At 54.2% G+C, this 12,979-nt stretch overlaps 1 long non-coding RNA gene across 1 annotated transcript in view; it reads right to left on the reverse strand.

Moving 5' to 3' along the window:
- The window catches only part of LOC119708272, a 32,010-nt gene extending 23,903 nt beyond the window's left edge, over positions 1-8,107 (reverse strand). The window contains exon 1 of the long non-coding RNA XR_005259015.1: positions 7,879-8,107. This is a non-coding gene — a long non-coding RNA (uncharacterized LOC119708272). The remainder of the gene's footprint in view (positions 1-7,878) is intronic.
- Between the last annotated feature and the right edge of the window lie 4,872 nt (positions 8,108-12,979).

Consider the following 12,979-nt stretch of genomic DNA (forward strand, 5'->3'; position numbering starts at 1 on the left):
AAAAAAGAAAAAAAGCAGGAGGAGGAGGATCGGGGGAGGGAGGGGGTGGGGGAAGGAGCCCAACCAAAACACGCGCCGAGCCCGGCGGCCGGGGCCGGCGGCACAGTAATTTGCTGGCGGTGGTCTCCCTCCCGCGGCCCGGGCGGGCCGGGCCGGGCAGGGCCGGGCCGGGGCCGCCTCAGGAGGAGGAGGAGCCGCCGGGCGCGCGGGCGAGCGGCGCCGCAGCCATACGGCGCGCGCCGAGCCCGCCTTAAATCGCCTGACGGCGGCCAATGGGGGCGCGCCGGCGGGCACTCATTTGCATATGGCGCGCGCCGAGCGGTGACGTGCGGCGGGGCGCGGCGCGCGCGGCGGGGGCGGGACACCGGGACACCGGGATCACCGGGACACCGGGACACCGGGATCACCGGGACACCGCCGAGCCCCCGGCCGCGCCTCGGGCACCGCCGCACGGAGCCCCGCAGCCGCGGGCCGCCCCCGCCCCGCCGGGCGCGCCCATCACTGAGACGAGCGTCGAGCAGCACGTAGCGGGGCTGAGGCGCCCCAGGCTGTCCGGCCCGCTACCGCGGCCGTGAGAGCGGCGGGTAAACGTGCCTTAATTGCGGGACTTCGTTCTGGAGATTTCTCCGGAGCCCCCTCAGACGTCTCTCCCAGGTGTTAAAACTGCTGCCATGCCCAGGCATGCGGAAGAGGCTGGACGCAGTCGTTTTTCACTTAGTCCTAGGGGAGTTAAAAGCACCTGCGACTAAAGAAGGTACACGGAAACATGTTATCTTTGTATATAATAAGTACAGGTGTATGACTTTTTTTCCCGTTGAAAACATTAAAAGACTACCTTTGTGCCCTCGCTGTCCTGTAAGATTATAGTTATTTTTATAGGGAGGAGAAAATAGTCCGCATGGAAATTCGTGCTGCAGTCTTTAATTGCAGCCACAGGAATGGCAAGTCCGTCGCACAAATGCCCACGCATGTACAAACGGCTGCCCCATCATCTTTTGCCCGGTGGAGAGAGGCACACACAGCGTGCCTGCTCTTTTCACGGTCCGTGGTAATTTTCCCGACCCTAGTGGCCATCCAAGGCTGGAATCACGCTGCAACTCCCCCAATTACTGTTATTACCACCAGAAGTTTTCTGCAGGAGGAGCATGCACCGTGCACAAAGCACCGGTCCTAGGCACTGGGCTAGGATTAGACTTTTTTTTCTCATTTCCAGTGACTCGTCATGATAATGTGGGTTTGCTGGGGAGAGGAGAGTGCCTCTCCACTTCTGACGGCCGAAGGCTCAGCCTGCTTCCAGCCTTTGAGCTCAATCTGAGTGACACTTTTGGGAGGACATTATTCTTTCCCAGACAGCCCTAAGCGTGCAAAGAGGGCAGGGGAGATGGTGCAGGAACAGACCCGTGCTTCTCCAGCTGGTACTTTCTTAAGTTGCCGTATTTGCCATGGCAAAACAAGGGAGGCCCTTGTGATTGCTAAATTATGTATTAAAAATACAACTGGTTGGGATAGGAGGGGAGGGAGAGGGGGGAGAAGGTTACTGCAGAAAGGCACATTTCCACTTGGATGGACAAATGAAGGCATGAGGAGTAAAAACTGCGAGATAAGATGGCATGGCTTGCAAATTATCCACCCAAGGCCCGAGTGGTACTTTTCCCTGAAATTTGATAGAAAGGCACCTAAAGGCCTCTTTGACAAATAAACGGGTCGAATGGCTGTGGGGCAGTCTTGTCCAGATGAATCCTCTGCATCCTTCCTGCCAGTATATCCCGTGGGAACACACCCTTATCTCTGGGAAGTGGGGATAGACACCAGCTTCCCTCCCCCTCACGTTCAGGGAAACTGTGCAGGAGGCTGAACTTTCCCTTCTCTGGTGCAGAGGCAGCTGCTAATGCACACCCTCCCGGGGTCTGTCCCCTCATGGACTTTTTCCCGGTGTGGGGTTTACCCCCTTTCCCCTGGCCCCCGGCAAATAAACATAGAATGCCCCTTCCTTCCCCTAGAAGAAGCCGAACTGCCACGAACACGGTGGCGGGGAGAAACGCGGACAGGGAGCAGGGAGCGAGAATATGCTGCTGCCGTGGGTGCCTCTGGCCCAGGTGCACCCCGCTCACCTTCGGCCAGGGGCTGTCTATCGACTGAACGGGCGGGAGGAAGGTGTAAAAGCCAGTTCGAGAGGGCACCCAGGGGCTTTTCTTCCGAGGTAAAGGTAGTGCAGATCCCGATTCACGGGATTGGGAACGAGGTCAAGCACTTTGGCGAGTGTCGTTTGACAGGGCTGCGGGGCTGGGGTAGCGCAGGCCGGGGCTGCGCCCGGAGATGAGAAGTCCTTGGACTTTCCCCTGCAGAAAGTGGGGTCGCAAAGAACCAGGAGTCGGGTGGTGGAGGGAATAGGTGGGGGCGGCCGGGAGTGTGGTGCGTGCTGGGGAAACGCTGCAGGGAAGTCAAAGGGGAGGCGGAGAGGAGGTCGCTCACTGGGAGCAGGACCAGGTCTGGCCGCGGCCCCTGTCGCCCGCCGGCCCGCGGAGGGGACAGGTACCGGCGAGGGCTTCCCGCAGGTCGGTGGCAGCGACGAGCGCTTCCCCCGGCCACGGCTTCCCGCCACCTCCGCGCTGCGAGGCGGGACGTGCCTCGGCGGGCTGCGCCTCTCCCCGCTCCCGGCTGCGCCCGGGGGGCCGCCCCCTCGGGGCGAGGGTGGCCCGCGGCGGGCCCGGCTGATGCTGCGCCCTCCGCGCCCCCGCAGACGAGGAGGGGGCGGCGGGGCCGAGCCGGGCGCCCGGAGCAGGCGGCGATCGCCGTCTGCTGGCTGCCGCCGCGCCTCCCTGGCCCTCGCCCCGGGTCGGGGCCGGCGAGCGCCAGCCCGCGCCGAGGCGATGCCTGATCCCTCGCCAGCCCTGTCTGAAACGTGAGGCGGGCAAGGATTGGGATCGCATGCAACTCCACTTCACTCCAAACCCACTATCCAGAAGGAAATGCAAAACACTCCCTCGCTACAGGGGTGCCGTTACTGGGCCAAAGCGAGCGAACCGGGAGGGAGCAGAAAGGGCAGGCAAAGGAGAGAGAGGAAGCATTTTCCTGCCTCGGTGACTTGGCGACTCGGGGATCACAGCTCTCAACGTGACCTGCTTGCTACCCGGTCGAGATGGAATGGTTGGAAAAAGGGTGCCTGAATAAAGTCCCGCTTTCTTATGCGGCGTTAACAACTGTTCTGTGCCATCCTACAGCATCAGTCCCAAATCAGCTACAGGCTCTCTCTGTGTTTTGTTGTCTTTTCTCAGCTTGCTGGGTAAAAGCGTATGGAGAATCTCTGGAGCTTTCGAGTAGGGGCTCACCCTGTGAACGGTACTCACACATATAATTCAAATTTCACAGCTGACCTGCTCTGAAAACCTCAATCAGCTTCTAATTGAAGGGAAAACAAAATATTGCTTCCCTACAGCAGAGCTAACGATTTAATCATTATATCAGACATTATAGCTTTTAATTAGGCTAATGCTGATACTGTATGGAAAGAGATAATTCAACACAGTTCTTGATGAATTCTGTAATTGGGTTAACGGAGGAGCAGTTGGGGGAAGAGACGTCAATATTCAAGCTGCGTCTATAGCCACCAGGTTTATGAATGAAAGGGAAGGAAGAAAAAGAAAAGGGGGGGGGGGGGAGGAAAGGGCTAAAATTCCCTGACGAGAAATGTCTCCCCCCTTCGCCCAGGAGAGCCGTGCCAACCAACTGGAAGCGTGAGGAGAGTAAGGGCTGTCCGCCTCGGCGCGCCCCGCTCCCGGCCGCCGCTCCCAGACAGCCCGGACTGCGGCGACACCAGCGGGACCCGAGAGGCGGCCCCGCTGCGGGACCTCGCTGCGGCTCCCCGGAGCGGCTTGGGCGGGGGTCAGTGGCACACAGGCCGCTTCCCTTCTATTTCCACCCCAACCAACGGGCCCACTGCCACGCTGGGAGCTCGCGGGTAGGGGGCAACCAGGGCCGCCAGCACTGAGACTATCCTTCGGGGGTCCCGTGGGCAAAGTCGGGAGCACGGCGGGAGAACGCAGAGGGTGGTACGGGACGGAGCCGAAAGGTTTCTGAAGTCCTCATGAGAGCAGGCAGCTGCCCCGCACGGCCGGGCGGGCTCGGCTCGGCTGCCGGGAGCCGCCCGCCCTGCGGGACGCGGGTGCGGGGCAGGAGGCAGGCGCGACACGGAGCGCAGGGGGGTGCTCGGGGCCAGCCCCTCCGGGCAAAATGAAAGCGGCCGGAGGACGGGCTGCTGCTCCATGTAGGTACTGCCATTTATTTATGTATTTATTGTGTCAGATGAAAGGGCGGCTGAAGCCACTTTTTAAAAGGAATTCTGCATCACCGCTCTCTCCACAGTGTCGATAAATTGCGCCTTCCCGAAGAGTTTGTATTTCCCAGCCTTTCTATTTTCTCTCCTTCCTTTCTAGTTTTCACTGGCTTTGAAAACAAGCTACACATTTCCGTCGCGCCTAAAAGAAGCAGTATCGATCTCCCCGCACGTCTGATCTCCGCAGCAGCCGACGGCCGCCCCAAGGCAACAGCGGTCCCGGCGGGCGGGAGAGCCGGGGGTGTCCGGCATCGCCCAGGGAAAGCCGAGGCACACCTCGGTGGGACGGCGGGACGGTCAGACCGCGCCTAAGGGGGAGATTTTCTTCCCCCTTTATTTTCCCGGCGGGACATTCGGCGTGTCCCCTCGCCTCGGAACGACCCCGACCCTTCCCCCGGTGGGACTTTCGAAACAGTAGAAAAACCAGAATCGTCTCTTTACGAAGTTTTCCCAGCAGGAACATTTTCTAAAATGTTTGTTTATGCTACGCATCAGCTCGACTTCCAGCAAAATATTGTTCCGAAAGAAGAATACCCTGTATTGTGATCCATCCTCGTCTAATTTTGTTAGTAATTACAGTTAAATTGAACAAGTAATTGATAACATTCCAATGACACAGCTCCCTGTGATTAACAGGCTGAATACACCTTCCAACATTACGCAAAAGTTGTACTTTTCGAGTCTGTTCAAATTTTAAAATTTCTTTTAAAATAATTATTACTAAGGCACACGCCGGGATATATGTGCTGATCAGATGGCACAGCCTCTCGCGGGAGATTAGGGTTTGCACTACCCTATTTTTCACGGTTTGGGGTTTCTACCTAAAAGGATAGCCAGACCATTTACTTTTTACAGTCGAGTCATCGAGTGGTCCTTTAGACAAAAATACCTCACATCAAAAAACAAAAAAATCCCACCACGAACAGAAAACATACCCAGCAATTTACTTTCAACCAAAAGAAAAATATTTAAAAAGAGTTTAGTTTTGTAACTGTAAACTTGCAAAGGAAAAGGAAGAGCTGTGGGGGTGGAGAGTCTGTCGGGCTAGAACGACATGCGGAGTTATTACGTAGTTAATCTTTAAAATTGCGCTGCTGAAATGTCAGTCACGGAAAAAGAGCTTCTCAAGCCCAAATGCGGCATCCCATTTACAGCAGGGCAACCTGGATGGTTCTGTCTGTGGCGCGCCGCTCAGAACACCATAGAGGCAGTATTTCTGGTTTGCATCCTCGTCAGTTACCCCCAAACTGCAAAGGTTTCATTCAGAGCAAGTCAGAATGAATTTGTGTAAAAAAATAAACGAGGAAAGAAAACCCCCTAAATAATAGAGAAGCTTTTTTCTTGCAGACCATCCTGTTATTGCAAATTAGATTAGCTACAGAGGCTTCAATATAAACATGACATGAGGTTCACAGGAGAGCGAAAGTATCATCCACTCCAATCTCTCCTTTCATCGAAACATCCCACACAAATTACATCTCCTCGTTTAATACACCTTTCAATGAGATTAAAACATCACTTTGACACGGTTTCAAACCTTTTCGGTCGCGCATTCAGTGCTTACTTAGGAAAACAGCAAACAAAGGCAAACCTAGAAACATCTAAATAATCTCAGACGGCTGGTCTGGAAATTAAAGGTACTCAGAGGAAATACATGATCCTCTTGCTCCATCCAGTGCAGCACTCTGGCCATGGGAAGGCAGATAGCGGACCCCAGTGAAGGGAAGAGAAAAACCCCGTTTCTTTCCCACCAAAGGGAGATCCCGGTTACTTGGTCGGTGTCGGGATCCCGTCTTTATTTGCCTTTTGGAAAAGGGGTGTTTGTCATCTGTTTTTCAGCAAATTACTGACTGTTGCTTCGCACTGTCCTTGAACGGATGCCCTAGTAGTCATCGTAGAGCGGAATAGTAAACAAACCGCTACTGACACCTCTAGCAAATATGTAATTTACAGCAAAGACCGGCAAACATGAAAAAGGTGTTGGAGCGGAGCGGGGGGGGGAAGGCAGGTTGTTCATGGACTGTCCTGTTTTAGGAATAACAGCGCTCGCAAATAGCTGGGGCTACAGTTCAGCTGCACCCAGCCTGACCCAGCCCGCAGCCTGTGCAGGGCGGTAGCCCCCGCCCCCGGCCGGACCCCTCCTCCCCGGGTGGGAAGTGCAGCCTTTCCCGAGGTAGATATGCCAATTTTTGCTGCAGGGTCAGCGCGACGGCGGCCCACGGCCGGGAGGGGATGGCGTGAGCCCCCCGGGCCCGCAGCGGCCGTTCTGCCCCTCCATGGGGCCGGGACCGGGAGCGGCGGGCGAAGACGGGGAGCGGTGGGACAGCCTGGCTTGATGGGAAGAAACAGTAGTTCGGCAACTCACTGCCTACCCGATACTGTGCGTTTGGGGACAATTTGCAACCACTCTCCCTATTCCCATCCATCCATCCATCCATCCATCCATCCATCCATCCATCCATCCATCCATCCAAACCCCCACCCCCACTTAACAAAGAGGCTTTCAAAACGTAACCTTTTATGGCAGCCTGTGGAATCAATGCGATAAAACGGGGTTTTAATGGGTTAATTGACTGGAGCCGCTATCATGTTTAAACACCTGTTTCTGAAAAGAGATTCAGCCAAAACGCGTCCCCTCCCTGATCGATAGATGTACAACCTTGCTGCACTGCCTGTTGATCGACCTCAAATATCACCCTCAATTATGAGAGGGAAAATCCATTTCACCTTTTTTTAATATCCCAATAATTTACAGCCATAGTGAGAAACTCTACAGCCCCTCTGAAGCTGGGGAGGGACAGTAAGTCCCTGGGTGGGACCACGCCAGATGGCGTTGACCTCCGGGTTGGGTCTTGGCCTCGAGAGGCTGGGCACAACCTTCCTGTCGTGAGGTCCCGGTTGTCACTTTCACAGAGGACCGGATCCAGGGATCCCCTTTCCTTGGGAAGATCGAGCCGGCCTCAGCCCGGCCGCAGCAGCAGTGCTGGGAGCCCATGTGAATTCCGTCTCCCAGAGGGAGAGATTAAGCAGGCATTAGTTGTAATAGCTGAGGGCTGCTCTGCCTATTGATTTCCCCTTTTTTTGGCAGTATTAATACAGCCAAGCCCGCCGGTCAGTCACAGCGAAATTGATTCTTTGCCCAAGACACCTTTCACTAAATGGCACCCGCGCACCGACATGTTAATTTTGGAACGTGTAAGCGGAGCGGGCGCTGCGCGCTCGGGAGGCAGCGCCGCCGCCCCCGGCGTCCTCCCCGCCCCAGCCCTCCCGCAGCCCCCTGCCCCTGCCCGGCCGCCGCTTTCCTCCCCCGCCTCAAAACCCAGTGAGGCGTCTTCCCCAGAAGGCGGAGGGGGGCAGCCCAAAACGCTGTCACACCACACCCGCACCCCCCCCAAATCCGTGTCACAGCCGATAACCCAGTGACTGCAACCGGCTCTTCCCTCCTTGAAGCAAAAGTAACTTGGAAGCCCTCCCCTCGCCGGCTTCCCCTCCTCCATTCCCAAGACAGGGTGAAGACCCCCCTCAAAAGTTAGAGGCACACTTACAGTTGCTCTTCCAGCTCCAGCCTCCTCCCAACACATCATCTGAAGGGGCAGCCTTATTATTATTATTACTTTTTTTGTTTGGTTTTTTTTTTTCCTTCTGCTCTAGCCTAGCTCACGCCTTCCTGCGACCGTGCCCGCAGGTGCGGGGCAGGAAGCACGGAGCCGGCGGTGTCCTCCTCGCCCCTCGCCCAGCCGCAGCTCCCAGGCGGCTGTGCCCGAGCCACGAGTGCCCGGCGACACACGCACACTCACCATTCGCGCTCTCTCGCTCACTCGCTCTCTCTCTCTCCCCCTCACACACACACGCGCACGCACACACACACACCGCACAGGAGAGGGGGAGAGCGGGAGAGCGGGAGACAGAGAAGAAAATGAAATTTATTATTGATAGAAAAGACTTTAAAGACAATTTCAAGTTATTGTTTCGGTCTTCAGAGAAAAGAAAAAAAAAAGAAAAGGAAAGGAAAAAAAAAAAAGAAAAAAGGAGAGGGGCTTTTCTCCCCACCCCAACATAATGAAACGCCTTTTGTGTGGCACCGAACAATACCAAACAAGTATTCTAATAAACAGCCACTTTTTTGTTCCGTCGCGGCAGTGAATAGAATTGAGCAGTTGGTTTGAGAGCAGCTGGAGCGCCGCACCGAGCGGGGAGGTGGAGCCCGGAGCCTTCGTCCTTTTTCTCTTCCCTTTTCCTTTTCTCACACGCACTTTCTCCTCTAACCTTGCATTTCTGCCTCTCCGCTCCTGCTGGGCCACTGTCGCCTGCCCATCTCTGTGGGAGAGATGCCTCCCGGCAGGCAAGAGCCACCCCTAGGCGCTCCTTCCCGCACCTGCGTGGCGCCGCGGGGCTCCCCGCGCCTCCTCCCGACCCTCACCGCGTCTGCCTCCGCCGCTCGGGACCCTGCTCCTGCCCTCCCCCCGAACCCTGGAGGTCCCCGGCCGCCCAGGGACCCCGCTCCCGCGCCCCCCCCCCACCATACTCTGCCTCCGACAGCTCGGGACCGCGGAGGCTCCGAGCCCGGCCAGACCCTCCTTTGTTGACAATAAACTTCGATTTCACAGGGAGGCTCAGAGTCCCCCTCCGCCCTCTCGCTCCCCCTCTCCCGGCCTTCCCTCGGGATGGAGCCAGGCTTTGTCGACCTCCCGCTCTCCGCTCAGGATCGCTGCGGAGGGTCCGCTCTTCCTCCGCCCTGTACCGCTCGTTGCCATCACCTCCCCTTTCCTAGACAGCGCCGTTAGTTTTCTTCTTGCATTTTTTTTTTCTTCCCTCCCTAAAACACTCTTTCCCAGTCCCTTTCTGCCAATATGACAACCGCTCTAGGAGAGAGAGTCGATAGAGGTTATTAAAATGGACACAAGTCAGCTAAAGGTTTTCAGGTAAAGCTCAGAGTGCCCCGTTCTCCGTTCTGCCCGGGCTGTGCGGGTGTGTGCCCGCCCGTCTGCGCCGAGGATGTGCGGCGGCGAGGGAGGGAGGAGGGGAGCAGAGGGATGGCTTTGGCCGCCCGGGGAGCCGGCTGTAGCATCCAGGCGGGTCGCGGCTGCCGGGGCTGAACCCTGCGGGGGAGCCAGCGGAGCCGGGGCCAGAGCGCTGCGAACGGACACCGCGGGCAGCCGTCTCCCTACGGCCCCACTGTCTCCTTCTTTTATCAGGGGGTGGATCTAGTCCTCATTCAAAATATAAACTAATACATACAGCCCCCCACCCCCAACATTAACCTCCGATTCTGTTGCCAGCCAGAGCCTTGCTTGTCTCGCAAAAGCTGCGAGAAGTACCCGAATTTCAAATAAACCCCAGCAACTGCTGCAAAGACTCCTTAGCATGCAGGGATTATCTCGTCAGCTATTTTGAGGTGCTAAGTCACATACAATCATTAGAGATGTTGGAATGAAAAGCGGATTGCTTTTAAGTTTAAATCACCGTTGCCCTTTACAGGCTGGTATTGACGCTCGGAGCGGGAACAGGGCAACGGACGGGCGTGTATTAACGACCTGAATTAAATGTTACATCCTCATCCGTGGCGCTAGAAGTGGGAGACATCTCGGCCAAGGCTCAGCGCTCGCCCTCCGCTAGAGCCGATCCTTGCACGTCCTTCCAGAGATGCCCAGAGGGACCCCTGGAGGTGAGGGCAAAAAGCGGGGGACGACCGCTGCGGGAGTGCCGGGATGCCCTCGGTGTCCCCTCCCCAGAGCCCGTCCCTTTTCCCGGGGGGGGGTCTCTCTGAGCCGTGCCCGGCTGCGCACCTCCGCCTGCACGGAAAATTCCCCTCCCTTCTTTTTCCACCCCCCTCCCTCCCCTCTCTTTTAAGTGGATTTTTGCTCTCACTTCAATAACACGCCGGCTCTAATTAGCTGCAATATTAAGAAACGCTGCTAAATGACAGTTTTATCGGGTTTGTGCAGATAGGAGGAACGCGGGGACCCGGCGAAATATCCACCCAATGCGTTTGGCGTTGGATCCCCGCCAGCAGCCACCGCTCGCTCTTTTTATATGGAAAAATGGCAACATTTTGGAAAGCAGCTTTAAAACTTTGACTTATATTTTACATGCTAAATAACGGGGAGAATGGCGACAGCGTTACAGAAAGCTTCAACCCTGCAAATATTTGAATGGGGCTTTTTTGTAAAGTAGAGCAGCTGTCAGTCAGCTGGCTTTGACAGCCTGCCACAATTTTGTCATTTAATAGTGGGTGTTAGGCTAAGTGCAAAACACTCTGGCAAACAGATGTCAAACCTACATCTCATATAAATGGGGGTTGTAAAATTGAGTTTTAACCCACATATAGGGTTTTAAAAAGCGGTGCCAGTGTGTAAACTGTATACAAAATAAAGATACTGACAATCTCCCGTGTGGGCTTGTTATTTAAAGTAGGCTTATTTAGAAATCTGACCTCCAAATTATGCTAAATCTTCCTACATTTCAAATAGTGGAATATGAGAACAGTGCTTGGGAAAGTCGAAATTAAGGACAAATATGATGGCTTGTTGAAAGGGTCTGATTGCCGTGTGTACGGAGAAACCAAGGCTCTTAATTCCTTAAACTTGTCGTCACTCCTCCAGATCTGAAGAGAAGGAAGGAAGGAAGGAAGGAAGGAAGGAAGGAAGGAAGGAAGGAAGGAAGGAAGGAAGGAAGGAAGGAAGGAAGGAAGGAACGGAGGGAGGGAGGGAGGGAGGGAGGGAAGGGCTCTGCAGGTTCAGAGGTTTCAGGGACTGTTTTCTACAGTGGGACCTGAGGGATTTGTTTTAGGAGAAGGCAGCAGGAAGACCGCAGCTGCAGGGAGCAGGCAGCTGCAGCAGCACAAACTCCATAGGGTGAACGACGGACCATGCAAGGAGGTGGCCAGAGCCACTGCAAAGGGTGGAGGGCACCCTCCCAGGACATGGCAAAATATTATGAGCAGTAGCGGGAAAATATCAGTCACAATTAATTTCTTTGGAAGTTACTATTAGAAACATGTGCTGCTTTTCCTTTTGAACTCACATTTCCAAGACTCGTATCTTCACCGAGATGTGGTTTTCCCCTTTACTTTGAGGGACCTTCCTGACAAAATTCCTTTTAGCATCTAAAAACTGTCATAAGTATTTACACAAAAAATTGTTCGTTACTTCAGTTGGTTAGGACAAAGGAAGAAGAGTAAAGATGATAATTCATTGCTCGAATGATATTGTATGGATTATATAAAATTCCTCAGAATAAGTCTGCACCCACATTATCGTTTTGGAAGCCAGACATGTAGTTTCCTAGACAAGTCGATATGAGGGGATTAAACGAAACATTTAATTGAAAATAATTGTTCATATTAATAATTAACCACAGTTTAAACACACGCTCAGCTGATCTCCTTGTCGAGTACTCACTTGCAATATTTGCACTGTCCTGGCTGATGTTAAATGAGTAGAGGAATGCACACGGGGTGATTATTGATCATATGCAGTTACTGCTGTTTACATTTAAATCCCATTTGATCCGAACTCTCTCCACGCTCGTCTCCAAATCCCCAGAGCTCTGCTGCTTGATTACAGCGTTTTCCCCTTTGCAGGTTTTTGTTTGTTGCTTTGCGGGGGCTTTCGACACTTAGTTTGCAGAACGACAATGAACGCCTGAGACTGGCTAACGCTGCCGCAGGTGCTCGGGAAGCACGGGGAGAAGGGGATGGATGTCCGCAGCCCCGCGCCCGGCGGGAGCTGCCCCCGCTCAGCGACCCCCGGCCGCAGCTGCGGGGCTGCAGTTCGCACCGCGGGCCGTCGGAGAGGGGCTCCGAGCCTTCCCCAGCCCCTACCAGGGCTCTTGGGTCAGTACAGTAGACACTCTGTTGCTGGGTCTGACCTGAAAGTCGCCGCTTCAGAGATCCCAGATTAAAAAAAAAATATATATATATATTTAAACCCCCCCAGCGGTTCTCCTGGAGTGCCCCACGCCGAGGGCACTGGGGACTCCTCGGGTTCCAAGCACCAGCCCCGAGGTAAGGTCTCTTCCATGCCTTGACAACACCAACTACAGCCTAGCATGGGATCAGATCGTCAAAGAAGAAATAAGGTTTTATTGTGGAACATTTGCTGCTAAGTTATTTTAAATCAATTGTAGCTGCAACTCTGATGGGCAGTGCGGCTGGCTCTGCGGCTGGTCCCTGGCTCCAGAGAGGAGCCTGGACTGTCTTTATTCAATTTCCTCATGCAGAAAAATGCCTGTAGCTGTTATCCAGCCCATTTCCCTGCAAAGAAAGGCTATGGCAGAATGTCACCCTTATTTTCAAACAAGTAAGCGATCAACAAATCTAGAAAAAAAATTATTGTCATCCTTGATAGATATAAAAAAAAAATCTTCTCTTGCTGCTTAAAAATGGACATTCTGTTACCTCTAATGTGTTTGCTATTTTACCAATATACTTGTATGAGTGCTTTCCATCATAGACACAGCTGTCTCTTTTTCAGCATTCTGCCATGAAACAGTTGCAAGCTTCAGAAGTCAAAATATAATTGACACAGCTAAATATTTTTTCCTAAATGCAGCCATTTTATCAAGTCTTGAAATTAGGTCCAGTGACAACCTGCCTCTCCTAAAATTCTTCTGGAATACAGATCAGCACCCTCTCCAACAGCAGTG

This window comes from Motacilla alba, chromosome 1 (genome assembly GCF_015832195.1).
Source record: "Motacilla alba alba isolate MOTALB_02 chromosome 1, Motacilla_alba_V1.0_pri, whole genome shotgun sequence".
Lineage (NCBI taxonomy): Eukaryota > Metazoa > Chordata > Aves > Passeriformes > Motacillidae > Motacilla > Motacilla alba.